The 20,119-nt window shown below is 47.6% G+C and overlaps 1 protein-coding gene and 1 pseudogene across 2 annotated transcripts in view; both read right to left on the bottom strand.

The window, feature by feature from the left end:
* Positions 1 to 17,198, bottom strand: part of LOC137614701 (asparagine synthetase domain-containing protein 1) — a 94,953-nt gene extending 77,755 nt beyond the window's left edge. Inside the window, exon 1 of one of the 2 annotated variants that reach the window (XM_068344388.1) lies at positions 17,044 to 17,198. The gene's annotated coding sequence lies outside the window, so the exon portion shown is untranslated. The remainder of the gene's footprint in view (positions 1 to 17,043) is intronic. The other variant, XM_068344389.1, reaches the window with a different exon arrangement.
* Positions 2,778 to 2,896, bottom strand: LOC137615565 (5S ribosomal RNA; annotated as a pseudogene).
* Positions 17,199 to 20,119: the final 2,921 nt, after the last annotated feature.

Raw genomic sequence — 20,119 nt, 5'->3', positions numbered from 1 at the left:
TGTATTACCCCCGCGCTAGTTAGCGGGGGGGGGGGGGAGTGGTAGCTAGCTACCCCTCCCCCCCACACACCGGTGAATGCTTCACTTTCACTTAGAGGTAGGACTTGTCTTGGGGGACAGGGCTGGCGGGCAAATATATGTAAATAGCTAAGGTTTGTATGGTTAGGAAAAATACAAATTATCTTCGAATTTGTCATTTGTTCCGTAACCGAAATACAAACCACGCTATTTACATTGGGTGACTTACCCCTTAGGAAGGGTGGAAAGTCCCCAGCCATACTGGCTTTGGCTATACCCGGGGACTTAGAATCCGAGTGAGTCGCACTCGAGAAAAGGAGTCCCTGCACCTCACAAGTTCCTTGCTCCGCAAGGAACCGTGTGGCCTACATAAGCTTGTGTGTGAAGGAAGAAGTGTGACCCGTCCTAGGCAGTTGACCTGGAGTTCCAGAAGGAACTCTGGGTTAGGACGTTCCCAATACCACCTCGTCAGGGTATGGGGGACGCGACAGTATTGACTCAATACTCGGAACACAAGGAAGCATGGTTTACCTGCAGAGGTTCGAGGTCAGCTATGCAGAGACCAGGATGCTGCTTCCCAGTAGATGGGATGATGAAGAAAGAAGTAAGGGCCAGACACTTCTTTCGTTCATGCAGACTAAAACCTGATAACAATGCCCTCAACCTTCTGCTACCTGTCCAAAAAGGAGCCTGAGGTTAGACCAGCTGTTGTGTAGCCACCACAGAGTGATAGAAACGTATCGAAACTCCTGTGGGTCACGCCCTGCAGGAAGCGGGCTGCGAAGGTCATTAGACGCTTCCAGACTCCAGCTTGTAGCACCTGCGTCACAGAGTAGTATTACTCGAAGGCGAGGGACGTTGCGATGTATCGTGCTGTAGGGCGACGTGACGGGGGAGGGTCTGGATTCAGGTCGAGATGAATGTCCTTGAGTCCGAGCTGAAGAGGTATACTGGTGACTCTCCCCCGTGTCCTTCTTGTGCTCCCAAACCGGCTGCACGTAAGGACAAACTGCAGCTGTTCCCAAAGCTAACCTCTCGATTCCTTTACTGGCAAGAAGGAGAAGGTTTTGGGACATCAGATACAGAATGGTGACTCGAAATCTTGAAGGAATTGGACCGAAGGGCCGGGACCCCAAGATTCTGAGTCTAGCCAACAACTCAGGAGCGAACCTGAATGTTGCCTTCCCCTCTTCCTTAGAAAGGGCGGAGTCGTACGAGACCAAGAAGATTGCTTACACACTGGCCGCAGCCAGAGTGAGCAGGAGCCCCAAGACGGAATACGATCAGAGGTCTGACGTAAAGGGTCTTGAGAAGATCTCTTAAGGGACTAAAAAGTCCGAGCCATGCTCCAAGTTGGAGATCTCACTCCGACTAGGGCAGGGACGTTCGCAGTTTCGCATGAGCGAGGAAAGGTCCAGCGGGAAGGAAAAAGTTATTCCTTTAAGCCTGAAGGTCAGGGAAAGGCTGAGCGACAGGCTTCATTGCCGAGAGCGGAAAGGAGTTTCCTCCCGCCGAAAGGCAATAAGTTCGTTATTGCTGGAGAAGAGGCCTCACGGGAAGAGGTACATCTCCCACGACACCAACCACCGAAGACTCTCCACTTCGCCTGGAAGACCCCTGCGGATGACTATCGCAGATGACGCGACCTCCGTCCCGCGACTATAGCGGGTTGTCTCTTCTTGAGGAGGAGGCGTAGTGTCTCCAGGCATGAAGCCGAAGCGACGCCCCGGCTCGTGAGAGATGTTGCAGTGTGGTTGTTTGAGTAGCCTGTGCCGTGGGAGAAGCTCTCCCAGGAGTTCCGTCAGGGGAAGCAGAAGGTCCAGAAACCGTTCTGCGTATGGTCCCAGTGGAGCTCTCAGGGGGGCCATTGAAAGGTTGACAGACAACCTGGTCTTGTTGAGACCCATTCTCAACAGACAACAAAGGAGGGAAGACGCAGGCATCGATGTTGTCCCACCATAACCGGAATGCATCTTGCCAGTGCCTCGGGGTCTGAGACTGGGGGGAAGAACAGCGGAAGCTTGAGGTTCCAAGCTGTCGCGATCAGGTCCCCCAGACCAGGACTTGCTGGTTACTCAAGGCCAAAGACCCCCAGGTACACTCTCTCTACGAGGCTCTGCTCGGATAGTCGGAGAGAACATTCCTCTGCCCGGAATGAGAGAGCCGATGGTGGTATTGAGAGGATCTCAAATCATCTCAGTATCTCTACTGCAAGATGCAAAGGTATGAAAATGCGTCCCTTGCTGGTTAGAACACGCCAGTACCATGAAGTCGTCGCGCACGGAGCGAATCGGCAGGAGCTGTAGGATCTGTAGAGGGGCCAGACTACGGCCCCTAAGCCTGCCTGAATGATGGAGAGGTATCCTTCAGGTCCTGACCATAGGCCTGGACCGGAACATGCCCCCCCCCCCTTTTCTTTGACGAGTCCGAGAACAGCATCAAAAATGTGTGGAAAGGACGAGAATATCCACTACCATCAAGAGGTTCCATAGGTCAACACCCATTGCAGGTCTAATCGTCCCGCTGGTCCCATAGGGGCCAGAAAGTCCGGTTAGTCGTTGCTTTTAAACCACCGGAACTTGGGCCGCCCCACAGGGAACTTATCCTGAGGCGACCATTCGGAACTTTAGACGGGTCAATGAGGAAAGAGACCTAGGAAACGTTCCAAGGTAGGGCTGAAAGCTCTGCCCGACTGAAAACAGGTACTGCGATTCTCCTCAGCCTTGCCACAGTCAACTGAAGGGAAGGCTCGGAGGAGGCGGCAACAGAATCTGGCGTCCCCAGGCGGTCACCCATCCAAGTACCAACCAGATCCGACGTTGCTTAACCTCGCTGGACGGACGAGAAGCGGGGTTTCCAACGTGGTAATGCCGTTGACTCAATATCATGGCTAGATACTCCAGATGTTGAGGCCGAAGAAGAGAAGGCTCCTAGCAAATTACCATGAACCCCCACTCATGGTAAGGATCCGGAAGTTTGTCCCGGCGTTGAAGAAGGTCGAACCCAAGCCTACCAGAGTTGACCAGACCTCCAAAAGGCGAAGGAGGCGGCAGCCTGCTCCCGAGCGGCCATGAAAAAAGCAGGGAGAGTTCTCTGGGGAAAAACCTGCGATGCCACGGCGGGATCGCCACACTGCATCTTAAGCAGGAATACCTGTAGTCTAGGCTGAATTCCACGAGCTTCCTGGAAGATGGATGGAATAGAAACTGAAAGTACCCGTCCTTCTGATCCACGGCCTAAGGAGTCCTGTCGCCTCGTTACCAGTCTGATTGATTCTGCTGTTCTACGCTGAATGAAGTTTGTTCGACAAACTTGATCAGAGCTGAGAGGTCGACTACGGAATTCCCATCTCAGATACTTTCTTACGAGAAAGGATCGACTGAAGAAACCGGGGGGGTGAAGCCGTCGACGATCCTATGGAGGACCTTCTCCTAAGGCATGGATCATTCTGCCCAAACGGGCAAACTCTTGCCGACCCTATGGCATAGAGGTTCAGAGACACTGAATTCGCTGACAGAGACGGCAGGCGCGATATCCTTGGCTGATCACGGAGATCGTGCAGGAATGGGCATCGGGAAGCTGTCATCCGGATGAGTAACCTTAGGCATCCTCCCAGCGTGAAACCTGCAAGGGGGGGTTGCCAATCCTAGAGTTCGTGAACTCTGCCGCTCCCTCTAGGACTATGCCCCCCCGGGAGAGCCTCCCATGCCACCTGTTCCTGACAGGAGGGGACTGCTATTGGACACCTTGTCTCAGTTGTCGTAGCCGGTCCGATAACTTAGGCCGACGTGGCTGAAAGAAAGAGGCGCTGGAGCCCTGCAGGGTCTGGAAGAAAGCGCCTTGGAGAAGTGAAAATGGAAGTCGACTTCCTCCGCACAACCGCTGTCTATGTCTCTGTCCTTGGGCACAAACAAACTCTTTCCAAGGATGGAAGGGTGTCTGAGGTTGTCGACATCCACAGATGAGACACCCGAAAGGAAGCCCTCGGTCATTGCGTCCAGATGGTCCAACATCGAGCTTGCCCTTAAGGTCGAAACTTGCCAACGAAACGCCAAGGTGCTTGAGCCCGAGAGGAGGAAAGTACCCATGACCTTCCTGGAGCTTCCTTGAATAAAACGTCGGGTCGCAACCGGGGAGGGAAAGGACCTGGTAAGCCCCATTCACGAGATGGAGAAGAGGAAGAGTTAAACCAGTCACCCCTTAGCCGATGGAGAAATCTCGAATGGAAAGCTCCCTGGCAAAACCCTTCCAGGGAATGCCGGGAAGGGCTAACCCAGGTTCTGGAAAGAAGAATGTTGCTCAGACCTCCCTGAATATTCTTCCTGCTCTTGCATGTGCCATGCTCTGCGTTTACGGAGTGAGGCCGTGTTCTGGAAATACGCTCCAGAAGACTCGCCAGGCTAGCCATGCTGCGAAACCCCAACGGGAATCGCGGTCGCAATCGCCCTGGCGCTCGCGCGATGGTAAATCAATGGTTTGCGCGTGGGCGAACGTGGAAGCGCCCATGCGCGGGCACGCAGGAACGCAAACGAAGGTGCGCGAAGGAGCGCAGAAGGAGGGCGAGCGTGGTAGGAAGGTCGAGAGCTGGTGGTCAGCGAGCGATAACCCATAGGCGAGCAATGGATACTGCAAGAATTAAGCCGACGTTCGCGCGACGGAACACCGTCGGTCCGCGCGACGGAACACCGTCGGTCCGCGCGACGGAATACCGTCGGTCCGCGCGACGGAACACCGTCGGTCCGCGCGACGGAACACCGTCGGACCGCGCGACGGAACACCGTGCGTCCGCACGACGGAACACCGTCCGTCCACACGACGGAACACCGTCCGTCCGCGCGATGGAATACCGTTGGTTCGCGCGCGGGCGAACATTGGAGAGCATGTGCGCGGTCGCGCATGAGCGTAGGCGTGCGGTCGCGCGGGCACGTGGGCGTGTGGGCGCGCGGGTGAGCGCAGGCGGTCGGGAGACTGATGACGCGTAGGCGGGCGATGGCGCGTTCTGGCGAGCGATAGCCTGTAGGCGAGTGAAGGCGCATTGGCAAGCGATGGCACGTCGGCAAGCGACGGCGCGTTGGCGAGCGGTGGTGCATTAACAAAACGCTAGCGCGCAGGTGAAGAATCGCGCGGGCACGTAGGCGATTGCCAACGCGAGAGAGACTAGTGATGGTTAGCGCGCATCGCGCTAACAGAAGGCACGCAGGTGCATCAGGAAGGTGAGCGCTGAAGCAAGCTGTTAATCAGGCAATCCTAGACGGTCAGAAAACCGTTGGCGCCCATTGGTGTGTGGCAGAAAAGGGCGCGCAGATGTGCGCTGGCGATTGAAGAAAGCTGGCGCACAAAAGGACAGAAGTAAAGGTGAGCGCTGGCGAACAGGAGGAAGATCTACGGCAAGACTCAGCTACTGGAGATCGTGGTCCACAGCAGGCGAGCGCTAGATCGCTACTGATGGTGTCCAGGGGAACTGACACGCGTGGCAGATCGATGGCGATCGTTGACGCGTAGGAGATCGCTGACGAGCAGGTGAACGTTGACACGTCTATGGTCGCTGGCGAGCTGGTGATCGCTGGCGAGCAGAAGGCAACGCGTGGAAGCCTGTGCGTAGAAGAGTCCTTGTCCAAGACCTGAACCGAAGTTCTAGATTGCGAGGGCGAACGTGGGCGCACAGGGCGCGTAACAGGAACCAACAGGAACAGCAGAGATGATCATCATGAGAGCGCTGACGAAAAGGTGAGCGCTGACGAACACGAGAGCGCTGGCGAACAGGAGAGCGCTAGCGATCAGGAAAGCGCTGATGAGCAGGAGAGCGCCTGTGCGCTAACACTGAGCAGGAGCAGGAGAGCGCCTGTGCGCTAACACTGAGCAGGAGAGAACACAGCAGAAGGGCGCGCAGGGGAATCCTGACACGCAAGGAAGAACCCCCGTGGGAGGCAACCCTTAGCCACCGAAGGGATCGTTGTCCGTCGGGAGACTGATGTCCGTCGGAAGACCGTTGTCTGTCCGTCGGGAGACTGATGTCCGTCGGAAGACCGTTGTCCGTCGGGAAGACCGTTGCCCGTCGGAAGACGAGGTCAGACTGCTGTCCATCTGCACCAGGGGAGGAAGATCAAGAAGAAGGAGTTGTAGGCTGCATACGGAGATTCAAAAAGGCGCCTCTTAGCACCCTTATAGGGAGATGGGAGGCCCTTACGACGAGGCGGACGGTGAGCCTTACGGAGAAGGAGGCCAACAGCAACAACAGCAGAAGAATCCTCCGAAGAGGAGTCTCTATGAGTGTACTCTCGCGAACGAAAGAGAAACACTTCGTAGAAGAGACTGGTCAGCCAGTGACCTAAAAGGAGCAATCCTCCGAAGAGAGGCTCCTGCAGTTGCCCAGCCCCTTGAGTGAAACTGCAGGTGCGACCGCTCAGCACCAAGAGCATAGTCGCACGAAAAAAAGGCAAGAGAAGAACCCCCCAAAAGGGAAAAATCTCAAGCCTGGACATGAAAAACTTCCCTCGGAAGGAAAATTACCCACCCAAGGAGGCGAGCCTCCTGAGAGTTCTAAAATGAACTGGAGAGCTGTCAATCGTCACGGGAGTACTTCCAGAAGAAGGAGACACGCCCCTGACGAAGATCCATAGGGCAGGCAGCAACAGCCGAATCCCCAGGCCTCAACAAGACAGCTCACACCGTTGCCACATTACAGAAACGAACTAGATCGGTATCTGTAAAAAAATAAAACAAAAATCATTAGTACACATTCATTCCCCCGGGAAGGCTCCGAAGAGGAATCCCGAGGGAAAGGAACACAAGAATTACACAACAGGCACGTGCCCTCACAACCACTTACACTCACGGAAGGAGAGCAGTAACCAACACAGAATTATGTTATTTTTATTAGTAAAATAAATTTTTGAATATACTTACCCGATAATCATGTAGCTGTCAACTCCGTTGCCCGACAGAATTCTATGGAGGGATACGCCAGCTATCCCAATACTAGAAGGGGGTGTACTTACCAGCGCCACCTGTGGCCAGGTACTCAAGTACTTCTTGTTGACACCTCCTCAATTATTCCTCGGTCCACTGGTTCTCTCTGGGGAGGAAGGGAGGGTCGATTAAATCATGATTATCGGGTAAGTATATTCAAAAATTTATTTTACTAATAAAAATAACATTTTTCAATATTAAACTTACCCGATAATCATGTAGCTGATTCACACCCAGGGGGGTGGGTGAAAACCAGTGTACAAGATTAAAGGATAGCTAAGTATCCCATATTTCATATAACAGTTATCTCAAATAACAATGAAATAATAAGTACCTGGTAAGGAAGTCGAATTGAACCGTTACTCTGCCTCTTTTTTAAGTTCGTCTTCCTTACTGAGCGCAGCGTTCCTCTTGGAGGCTGAATCAACCCAAAGGTGCCAAAGTATATGGGGTTGCAACCCCTACTAAAGGACCTCTACAAAACCTCTAACCCAGGGGCTTCTCAAGAATGAATAGACCACCCGCCAAATCAAAAGGATGCGGAAGGCTTCTTAGCCTACCGTAACAACCATAAAAACAACAATAAAAGCATTCAAGAGAAAGGTTAAAAAAGGTTATGGGATTAAGGGAATGTAGTGGCTGAGCCCTCACCTACTACTGCACTCGCTGCTACGAATGGTCCCAGGGTGTAGCAGTTCTCGTAAAGAGACTGGACATCTTTCAGATAAAATGATGCAAACACTGACTTGCTCCTCCAATAGGTTGCATCCATTATGCTCTGCAGAGAACGGTTTTTATTAAAGGCCATCGAAGTAGCTACGGCTCTTACTTCGTGGGTCCTTACCTTCAGCAATGCAAGGTCTTCCTCCTTTAAGTGAGAGTGGGCTTCTCTAATCAGAAGCCTTATATAATATGAAACCCCATTCTTGGACATGGGCCTCGAAGGTTTCTTGATGGCACACCATAAGGCTTCTGACTGTCCTCGAAGAGGTTTAGACCTCTTAAGATAAAATTTGAGAGCTCTGACAGGGCAAAGAACTCTCTCTAGTTCGTTACCTACCATGTTGGAGAGGCTAGGTATTTCAAACGATCTAGGCCAAGGACGTGAAGGAAGTTCGTTCTTTGCTAGGAATCCAAGCTGAAAAGAACATGTTGCAGATTCGGTCGTGAAACCAATGTTCTTGCTGAAGGCATGAACCTCACTGACTCTCTTAGCTGTTGCAAGGCAGACGAGAAAGAGAGTCTTGAGGGTAAGGTCCTTGAAGGAAGCTGACTGGAGAGGTTCGAACCTAGGAGACATAAGGAACCTTAAGACTACATCTAGGTTCCAGCCTGGAGTGGATAGACGACGCTCTTTAGACGTCTCAAAAGACTTAAGAATGTCTTGAAGGTCCTTGTTGGAAGAAAGGTCCAAACCTCTGTGGCGGAGAACTGAAGCCAACATACTCCTATATCCTTTAATCGTAGGGGCTGAAAGGGATCTCTCATTCCTAAGATGTAGAAGGAAGTCAGCTATTTGGGTCACAGAGGTATTGGTAGAGGATATTGAATTGGCTCTACACCAGCTTCGGAAGACCTCCCACTTAGACTGGTAGACTCTACGAGTGGAAACCCTTCTCGCTCTGGCAATCGCACTGGCTGCCTCCTTCGAAAAGCCTCTAGCTCTAGCGAATCTTTCGACAGTCTGAAGGCAGTCAGCCGAAGAGCGTGGAGGTTTGGGTGCAACCTGTCTACGTGAGGTTGACGTAGAAGGTCCACTCTTAGAGGTAGAGTCCTGGGGATGTCGACTAGCCATTGAAGTACCTCTGTGAACCATTCTCTTGCAGGCCAAAGGGGAGCAACCAGCGTCAGCCGTGTCCCTTCGTGCGAGAGGAATTTCTGCAGAACTTTGTTTATTATCTTGAACGGTGGGAATGCGTACAGGTCGAGATGGGACCAGTTCAGTAGAAAAGCATCCACATGAACTGCTGCAGGGTCTGGAACAGGGGAACAGTACAGCGGAAGTCTCTTGGTTATGGAGGTGGCAAACAGATCTATGGTAGGTTGACCCCACAAGGTCCAAAGTCTGTTGCACACACTCTTGTGGAGGGTCCATTCCGTGGGAATGACCTGATTCCTTCTGCTTAGGCGATCTGCTGAGACGTTCATATCGCCCTGAATGAACCTCGTGACCAGAGTGAGGTTTAGACCTCTTGACAAAAAGAGGAGGTCCCTTGCGATCTCGTATAGGCTCCTCGAATGGGTCCCTCCTTGCTTGGAGATGTAAGCCAAGGCTGTGGTATTGTCTGAGTTCACCTCCACCACTTTGCCTAGCAGGAGGGACTTGAAGTGCAACAGGGCTAAATGAACTGCTAGTAGCTCCTTGCAGTTGATGTGGAGTAATCCCTGTTCTTCGTTCCACATTCCCGAGCATTCCCGTCCGTTCAAGGTCGCACCCCAGCCCGAGTCCGATGCATCTGAGAAGAGATGAAGATTGGGGGTCTGAAAAGCCAACGATAGACCCTCCCTGAGAAGGAGGTTGTGCTTCCACCACAGGAGAGTGGTCTTCATCTCTTGGGTGATTGGGATAGAGACTGCTTCGAGAGTCGAACCCTTGTCCCAATGAGCTGCAAGATGGAATTGAAGAGGGCGGAGGTGGAGTCTCCCTAGCTCGACGAACAGGGCCAGTGATGAAAGGGTCCCTGTGAGACTCATCCACTGTCTCACCGAGCAACTGCTCCTCTTCAGCATGCTCATGATGCACTCTAGGGCTTGGCTTATCCTGGGGGCCGAAGGAAAAGCCCGAAAATCCTGACTCCGAATCTCCATTCCCAGGTACACAATGGATTGGGAGGGAATGAGTTGAGACTTTTCTATGTTGACTAATAGACCCAGTTCTCTGATTAAGTCTAAAGTCCAATTGAGATTCTCCAGACAGCGACGACTCGAGGAGGCTCTCAACAGCCAGTCGTCCAAGTAGAGGGAGGCTCTGATGTCCGATAAGTGTAGGAATTTTGCTATATTCCTCATCAGATGAGTAAAGACCATAGGAGCTGTGCTTAGGCCAAAACACAGGGCTTGGAATTGGTAGACAACCTTTCCGAAAACGAATCTCAGGAAAGGTTGGGAGTCTGGATGAATAGGAACGTGAAAGTAGGCATCTTTCAAGTCCAACGAGACCATCCAGTCCTCCTGCCTGACCGCTGCTAAGACCGACTTCGTCGTCTCCATCGTGAACGTCTGCTTGGTGACATACGCGTTGAGCGCGCTGACGTCCAGCACCGGTCTCCAACCTCCTGTCTTCTTGGCCACAAGAAAGAGACGGTTGTAGAAGCCCGGGGATTGATGGTCCCGGACTATAACCACTGCCTTCTTCTGCACAAGTAGCGACACCTCCTGGTGCAATGCTAGCCTCTTGTCCTCTTCTTTGTAGTTGGGAGAGAGGTTGATGGGTGATGTGGTCAGAGGTGGTTTGAGGCAGAATGGAATCCTGTAACCGTTCCTCAGCCAACTGACAGACTGGGCGTCTGCACCTCTCTTCTCCCAGGCTCGCCAGAAGATCTTGAGCCTGGCTCCTACTGCTGTCTGGAGATGCGGAGAGTCAGTGTTTACCTTTAGATGTCCTGGAGCCTTTCCTGGACTTGCTCCTGAAAGAGTCTGGACGGGAGCTTCCTCGGCTGGGGGCTCTACCACGAAAGGGCGGTATGAACCTCGTCGCAGGGGTATCAGCCACTGGTGAGCGATAAGTCTTGGGGACTGAGGTAGTAACCTTAGACTTACGAGCCGATGAGGCTACAAGATCGTGTGTGTCCTTTTGTATCAGGGCAGCAGACAAGTCCTTAACCAGCTCTTCAGGGAAGAGGAACTTCGAGAGCGGAGCAAAAAGGAGTTGTGACCTTTGGCAAGGTGTAATGCTGGAGGAAAGGAAGGTACACAGCTGTTCCCTTTTCTTCAAAAACCCCTGATACAAACATCGACGCAAGCTCACCAGATCCATCCCTAATGGCCTTATCCATGCAGGACATTAATAGCATGGCAGAATCCTTGTCCGCAGGAGAGGTCTTCTTGCTGAGGGCCCCCAGGCACCAGTCAAGAAAGTTGAACATCTCAAATGCTCTAAACAGTCCTTTCAGTAAGTGATCAAGGTCTGAGAAGGTCCAGCAAACCTTAGAGCGCCTCATTGCAGTTCTCCGAGGCGAGTCCACCAGACTTGAGAAGTCAGCCTGGGCAGAGGCAGGTACTCCCAAGCCTGGTGCTTCTCCTGTGGCATACCAAACGCTCGCTTTCGAAGTGAGCTTGGTCGGCGGGAACATGAAAGAAGTCTTGCCTAGGTGTTGCTTAGACTGCAGCCACTCCCCTAAGATCCTTAATGCTCTCTTAGAGGACCTTGCTAGGACTAGCTTAGTATAGGAGGACTTAGCTTGTTGTATGCCCAGCGAAAACTCAGATGGCGGAGAGCGGGGAATAGCAGAGACAAAGTGGTCTGGGTAAACCTCCCTAAGCAGAACCAAGACCTTACGAAAGTCAATAGACTGTGGAGAAGGCTTGGATTCATCCAAGTCTGATGAGGGATCCAGGTGTGCCTCCTCATCATCAGACGCCTCATCACCAGAGTGTAGCGAAGGTATAGGGACAAGAATGCTGAACAGCAGAGTCAGAACGAGTAGGAACAATAGTAGTGGTTTCCTCTACAAGTAACTGTTGAGGGAGAACCTGAGGCTCAGACTGCAAAGGCTGAATAGCAGACGAAGCAGAAGGAAGGCGCATGGGTGGAGGAGGCTGACTCCTAGCATGAGCGGTTGAACCCAAGGATTGCGCTTGCTGAGCGGTTGGTGGAAGCGGAGCAGCAAGTTCCTGTTCCTGTGGTGTGAGCGGAGCGTGATGAGGTTGAGGCTGCGCAGAACAAGGTAAATGTCTCGCAAGCTGAGGCTCCTGAGGCGCAAGGCCAAGGTGTAGTGGAGCTTGCCTTGTGGATGGTTGAGCTCGCTGCAGCGAGAGCTGAGGAGACTGACTCATGGACGGGAGAGGTTGTTGTACCTCAGCCAAGAGTTGCCCCACTGGTGGAGCAGCAAAGGGAGGCGGAGGAAGAGAGGTATAATCCTCCTGATCCCATAGCAAAGGTTGCCTTAAAGAAGGCGGAGGCTGAACACCACTGGGAACAGCAAACTCAGACCGTGGCTCAACATCGTACGCCTGGCAGGTGGTACTACGATCAGGCGGAGCAAGCGCAGGCGGAGCGAGCGCAGGCGGAGCGAGCGCAGGCGGAGGGAGTGTAGGCGGAGGCGGAGAAGCAACACTCTCAGCCCGACACTCACGCATCAAGTCCGAAAGCTGTGCTTGCATGGACTGTAGTAGAGTCCACTTAGGGTCGACAGTCGAGCTCTGTTGTGGCAGAACCTTACTCCTCTTGGGCGGAGTGCAGTCGACAGATGACTGCGGCGAGTCAGAGCTGAGCCAATGACTGCAACCTGGTTGAGCACTCGTGGACTGGACTCTGCGTTTAAGTGGTCTCGAGACCTGAGACCAACGTTTCTTCCCTGACAGATGATCAGCGGACGAGAAAAAGATGGGCTCAATCGTCTGCGGGTGGGAGTGACGGTCTTTGGAAGACACGCCCGCAACCACCGAGGAAACTTCTGTGCGCCTAACAAGGCCTGCCGAACCCTTATGCCCTTCGACATTGCTTCTCCCCTGGGCATGGGAGCTTGCAAGAGGTCCCGGACTGGGAGGACGACTGGCTCGCACAGAAGAATCCTCACGCACCACACTGGCACTGACACTAGCACTTGGCACTGCACTGACACTAGCACTCGTCACAGCACTGGCACTAACTCCACCCACTGCACTCTTGACCTTAAGTTCCTTAACTTCGGCCATCAGAGACTTATGGTCAATTACCACTGACTCTACTTTATCGCCTAAGGCCTGAATAGCACGCAAAACAACAGACATATCAGGCGGAGGGCAAACAGTAGGTTCGGGGGTAGCCACTACAGGGGTAGGAAAAGGTAGGGGATCATGAGGTGAGGAAAACATTGAAGAGTGAGAAGAACTCCTCCTAACTCTACCTCTCTCTAACTTAGATGAATATTTTAAAAGACGGACAAATTCCAGTTCCGAAAGTCCGGCGCATTCCTCACATCGATTTTCTAACTGACAGGGCCTGTCCCTACAGTCAGAACAAGCGGTGTGAGGATCTACCGAGGCCTTTGGAATACGCCTATTGCAAGACCTACATCGTCTATGGGAGGGGGCTTGCGAAATGTCAGACATCTTGAATCCAAAGAGTTAGCCAAAGGGGTTTCCAAAATCAAGCAAAAGATCGTTAACCGTTAATCAGGACTATATAAAAGCTATCTAGCTAATATAAGAAGGTTTCCAGTAATGCGACAGCCGAAATCTGAGAGAATACTTCACCAATTAGCCGTGAACAAACTCGAAGATCATAAGCGTATCCCAGAACGTCTTGCCGGAAGCACGACAGAGGAATAATTGAGGAGGTGTCAACAAGAAGTACTTGAGTACCTGGCCACAGGTGGCGCTGGTAAGTACACCCCCTTCTAGTATTGTGATAGCTGGCGTATCCCTCCATAGAATTCTGTCGGGCAACGGAGTTGACAGCTACATGATTATCGGGTAAGTTTAATATTGAAAAATAACAATTATAATTATGTAACTATGTAATTATGTAATTTAAAAATGAATGAACACTAAAGAAAGAACGAAAACCCCGAAAGGAATCGTTCTACAAAGCTGAAAAAACAACAAATACAATTAGATTCATAAACTAATTGAGACAAAACGTACGGCGTAGCAACCCCCCCACACGGGAAGGAAGCTACAAAAGGCGTAGTAACGTAGTAAAAGGGTGAACGACCTCAAGAGAGAGAGAGAGAAAGACCGAAGTCAAACTCGATCGCGACCCATGAAATTACACCATGGTGGCCTAACTGCCGAGGGCTCCACGGAGATATCGTACACTACACACACAAGCACAAACTCTGAAAAGGAAACTTACTGATTTCTATACTCAAATATATACATAAACATGAGAAAATGTTTACATATATATTGAGTAAAAGAAAAGTAAGTGATTAAGTAAAGACAAAACAAACAATGGCTGCCAAGCGAGGACAAAGACAGAGACGTCTATCCATGTCCGAGACAAAAGTGAAAGTGAAGCATTCACCGGTGTGTGAGGGGGGGAGGGGTAGCTAGCTACCACTCGCCTACCCCCCCGCTAACTAGCGCGGGGGTAATACACCCTCGTTAAATTCTAATGGCTCGCCATTTCAGCTACGCTAAAAGGTAAACCCAATGTAAATAGCGTGGTTTGTATTTCGGTTACGGAACAATATGACGTTAAAAAAGAGCGTTTAGCAGGCGAACCTTCCTCTGATGAAGGTATACGTTCCGGGCTGCTCCAGTGACTGCAGCCAGGACGTTGGCTTTGTTCTGAAGGAACCAATTTCCTCTAAAGAGGTCGTGAAACCTGACGCCAGGATTTCTTACTAACATGAACGTCATCGGAGGACGAGGAGAACTTAGTCTCGTCTCTCTTATAATAAGGACGATCGTGAGGAGCAACATCTGCAACTCGTGAGGGAACGTCTGTTCGTGGTTTAATACCTATCACTCCCTTTGGTCTTGTGACATTCCTTCTCCCAGGGGTTGGGAGCTTGAAAGAGGTCTCGGACTGGGTGAGCGGCAAGTACGAACAGACGAACCCTCCACAACACTGAACACATTTTTAACACTTTTCGCACTAACACTTTCACGTTTTAAAAACTTCACATCGGACATAAGCTGGTTTCTATCCGTAGCCAGCGATTCGACCTTTGCACCAAGAGCATGAATAGCCTTCATCATGTCTTTAAGTGAAGGTTCGTTAGTGCTAGTAGGGGGTTCTGAAACTACTACTACATGGGGAGGAAAAGGTTCAGGGACATGGGAAGAGGAAAATTCTTGAGAACGAGAAGAGCTTCTTCTTACCCTATCTCTCTCAAGTTTACAAGTATATTTTTCATACTCTAACCACTCATATTCTGACAAAATGACACATTCATCGCATTGATCCCCTAATTGACAAATTTTACCCCTACAATTAATACAAATAGAGTGGGGATCGATGGAAGCCTTTGGATGGCGCCTGTTACAGTCTTTAGCACATTTTCTATATACAGGGGAAGGGTCAGCCATATTGGAAAGTTCAAAGAGAGATAAAAAACAAAGCAAGGTTCAGAAACAGTCAAATCAAAAAAGGGTTCAAGAACAATCGAAAGAATAACCAACACAGCGAAAGCCATAAACCATAAACAAGTACTTCACCAATTGTAGAAAACTTGAGGTTAGCGCGAGCAAGGAATCAATGTTTACACCAGACTCGGCAGAGAAGAACTTAAGAGCTTTGGAATAGTGATGGTATCCTGGCGAGTGGTGGCGCTAGTGTACACCCAGCAACCCAACCCCTTGATCGCCCGCGAGTTTTGAATCGGCTGCCGGACCGTCGGAGATGTTAGCTATATGTATATCCACCGGCTAAGTTAAATATTTAAAAAATAATAATAATAATAGTTTTGGGTAGTACCATAACCTCTATGCCATGGTCTTTCATCATCTTAGGTCAGAGTTCTCTTGTTTGAGGGTACACTATTCTATCGGTTTCCTTATTTCCTTTTCTCACTGGTCTATTTTACCTGTTGGTGCCCTTGAGATTATAGCAGCCTGCTTTTCCAGCTAGGGTTCTAGCTCAGCTAGTATGGAAAAGAAGAAGAAGAAGAAGAAGAAGAAGAAGAAGAAGAAGAAGAAGAAGAAGAAGAAGAAGGTCAGATTAGGTAAGGCGTTATACAAAGATAAATGCTGCCCCCATGACTTAAATCACCATGTCCTTACTTAACCGGTCGTTAGACAAAGTTGATTTCGAAAAAAAAATTGGACAGAACATATTGCATAAATAAAAATATCAGGTACTGTTTAGGTAGTTGGGTCACTGAATTTTTGTAAGCCAAAAATTCTCACCCACAGTTAATGTACCCCTTGCCTGAGCAGAAAAGACAGATAACATTGGATTGCGAGCAAAGTGAAATCTGTCCAAACAAAGACTAGTCAGTGTTCATGATCTATCGCGGGACCAACATCCGCAAAAATACGCTTAAGTAAGTCCGGGTGACAACAGACACAGTATCATTTTCTATGTGAGTTGTGGCTTGCTTACACACCAATCAACAAAAATACTGAAGTACCTAAGCAGATGTATTAAAAGACGGCAATAGGATACTAATTTATATGTACAGTATCTTATTTTTAGCAATCCCTCATTTATTATTTTATAATTCTAAGTTTAATTTCTGCATGGAGCTGCTTTCCTTATAGGGACCATTGAGGTTGTAGCATTCTTATCTCCTCAGTAACAGCTTGACAAAAAGTAATTATTATTAATAACCACCAAAAGTTATGGAAATTTTTTAAGAATTTGAATTACAAAAAGAATGAGGTGTATGTATGATAGCGGCCGCCTGTATGTATTATTAAGGCTAACTTAGAGTACGATAATGTAAGGGGGGTCGCAGGGGGTATCAACCCCCACCCCCCCCCAGTTAGGTAAGTAGGTAAGGACTCTGCTTGTAAGTTAGGTTAGGGGGGAAAGTTTAGGTTAGTTGTCCATTTTTAATTCACACGGGAGAAACTAGCCGCTGACATACAAAGGCTCCAAAAGAATTAAGTAAAATCCTTCTAACCTAACCTCACCTATCCCACTTTAGCATGGTCTTTCCTAATTACCCCTCTTAGACCACCCTAACCCAACTACTAAATTATATGATATCAATAGACTGCTACAAACTTGGGAAAAATTAATATTTCATGCATGTACGATAGTATTTTTCATAATCAATCGATTACAAAAGCCATAACTAAATTATCTACTTTAAGTCTCAGACGAGCTACGCAGCTTAAAATAGATTAATTTGTTATTGTATGCTTTTGGGCTCAAATTCTACTACCAATAAGCTTTATTTACTGTTGCAAAGTAGCCTAACTATAGTATAAATCGGCAGAATTTAATATAAATATTCATACCCAAAACTGTTAAATGAACTATTTTACAATTCCAATAGTTTAAGTTCCAACAGAATTCGGTCCAGGCCTCCAGACTTCGTTAAGTTGGTTTCCAGGTTCTTTGCTTCCTCGTTGCTCTCTCCATAACATCGTCGTGATTGCGGGTCCAGGTTCCTCGTTGCTCTCTACACGACACTGTGATTGTGGGCACACTACTAGATGAAGAGTAGTGGGTGCAAAGCGCTGTAATCTGCAGAAAATTCATTATCATTAACTTCCTCCTACACAGACAGCACAGCTTGCATACTTTTACTTCTAACTTCTAGGATCTTTCCAATATACCAGACATCTTTGGTTAGCGTTTCTAGATTCCCTATTTCTAAATTTTCTTAACTCGTTACAGTTAAACATATGCCCACCAGTATCCTCTGTTCCTTATCATTCCTGTTTCTATAATTTTCTTTTAATTCTAGCATATTTAACATTGTTTTCATAACCCTTACGGCCTCATTGGTGTCAAGTTCTCCTATGTAATCTCTTCTATCATTACTATTCACAAACGTGTTTGGTCATCTCTGCTTTCTTTTTCTTTTCTTTTAATTTAATTTGCCACTTTACTTTTTATTTCTTTTTTGAGTTCTTTCTTTTTAAAATTTCTTACTTCTTCTATTTTAGTATCATATTTATTGCATATTTCTATGATACTTTTTTCCCCAACATTCCACATATAGTTCTCTTATTTGATCTTCCACTACCTCCTTAACTAGCCGTTTGTCATCTGGTGTTATAATATCATGATATAGCATCATCTTTTCATTTCCAAGTGGCCATATTCCTAATTTAGCTATTAGCCCCAAGTAAGGTGTGGTAGCAACCTATTCAAATATTCCTTTCATAATTTTGTACTCTATACTCTCTAGTTCTTTCATTTAGTTTTCTTTTATTACACCACATGGCTCAATATTTGCAAACATTGTAGGCACTACTACTGCCTCATACTGCCAAATCTCCTACTCTGTTACCGTCTCCATACTTCCTAACTTCTTGTACCATGTATTCTATTTTTGCTTCCCTTTTGTTTATGCTGAGACTATAGTTTTCTTTTTCTAACTACCATTCTCCTAAGTATTTATATTCCTCAACTGTTTCTATCCTTCTATTTCTAACCAAACCAATTACTTTTTTTTTTTTTTTTGTCTAATTACTAACACCGCAGATTTCTTTAGTTCTTCCAAACTGCAGCAGTTGCTTGGCCTTCAATTATCGATAGCCAACATTTACACATTTCTTCTTCTATTTTTTATTAGGAGATCTGGCTCAATTATTGGAGTCAATATACGCACTCTCCTTGTAAATATGATATAAAATTTAACATTGAAACTAATAAATGTAGTTGACAAAATTTAAACGTTAGCCTGTTGTTAGATCCTTCATCGAATAGAATGAATTATATTTTCCCTCCACCACATAAGGATTAAGTTATTTTGCACAAGTTAGCAAGATGTTCTTTTAGTACGTATTGGAGAATTGGTAATGTTACCCTGCTCCATTTTGTAAATGCGTTTGTGGTAGCTCAAGTCCAGCTGATTACTGCCCAATTTCCACAACTCCCATATCATCTAAAGTTTTTGAACGTATTTTATCAAAACGTCTTTTAGGTTTGTTGAAGGTAATCATCTGTTCCCTAGTTTGCAATTTGGTTTTCGTAAAGTCTTTTTAGCATGTGATGCCTTTCTAACAATCTCCAATGCTGTACAGAAATCCCTTGATTATGGTCAGGAAGTTCGTATCATTGGCCTTGATTTTAGTGCTGCTTTTGGCCGTGTTAATCATGATGCCCATATTTTAAATCTTAAACGGTTGATAGTGGGTGGGTCTTTTCTTAGTATCATTGTTGAATTTATAAATAATAGATTGTAAAGAGTTGTTGTTGATGGTGATCATATTGAGTAAAGGAATGTAATATCTTGAATAATGTGGTGTTCCTTGGGGTAGTGTACTTAGCCAATTACTTTTCATACTCTATACCCATGAAATGTGTTTTGGCCTAGACAACAAATTCGTTGCATATGCAGATGATGATGCTACTCACTTTGCATCAGTTCCATCTCTTGAATGTAGATCTGGGGTTGCTGAATCCCTTAATAGATATCTAGCTAAATTAGTGCATGGTGCACATTACGGGGCATGAAGATGAATCCTAACAAAACTCAAAGTATGATTGCAGGTAGGTCGAGGACAGTAGCTCCTCAACATCCGGATCTGAGCATTGATCATTTTTCTTTAACCCTATGACTTTTTTTTTTCTTAATTTTAGGCGTGATTCTTGAAAGCAAGTTTACTTGTGAGAAACACATTTTGGTCGTCTGTCTCTTCTTCAATTGCCCACAAAAATGGCGTATTGAGAAAGTCTTGTAAGATTTTCGGTAATCAATCTATTCTGAAATGTTTTGATTCTTTCATTCTACTTTATTTCAAGTATTGTTCTACTGTCTGGTCTCCAGCTGCCGATTCTCATCTTGAATTGTTGGGCAGGAACTTACGGTCTATAAAATTTCTTATTCCTAATCTAGATTTTAATCTCTGGCCCCGTTGTTCAATTGGTTCTTTATGCGTGTTGCATAAGACTTTTCATAATTCTGACCATCCTTTACATTCAGATCTTCCCGGACAGTACCATCCTGTTCGCAATACTAGGTGTGCAGTTAATTCTAATAGTCATGCCTTCTCTATCATGAGGCTCAATACTGCAAGTATTATAGAAATTTTATTCGAGGTGTAACCAAGTTGTGGAGTGATTCCTAATCGGGTAGTTGAATCGGTATAAACTTCAAAAGTTCAAACTTTCAGCAAATATTTTTATGTTGAACAGGCTGACACGTCTCTTTTTATAGTTTATATATTACAGATGTTTTAATGTTGTTACTGTTAAAATATCTTATTTTAGTTATTCCTTACTTCGCATATAGTTTATTTATTTCCTTATTTCCTTAATTGAGCTTATCGCATCTTACGTTTCCAACTATGGTTGTAGCTCAGTTAATAATAATAATAATAATAATAATAATAATAATAATAATAATAATAATAATAATAA

This window comes from Palaemon carinicauda, chromosome 21, assembly GCF_036898095.1.
Source record: "Palaemon carinicauda isolate YSFRI2023 chromosome 21, ASM3689809v2, whole genome shotgun sequence".
Classification (NCBI taxonomy): Eukaryota; Metazoa; Arthropoda; class Malacostraca; order Decapoda; family Palaemonidae; genus Palaemon; species Palaemon carinicauda.
Note: the sequence above shows the minus strand (reverse complement) of the source record. Positions and strands in the feature narration are given on the sequence as shown.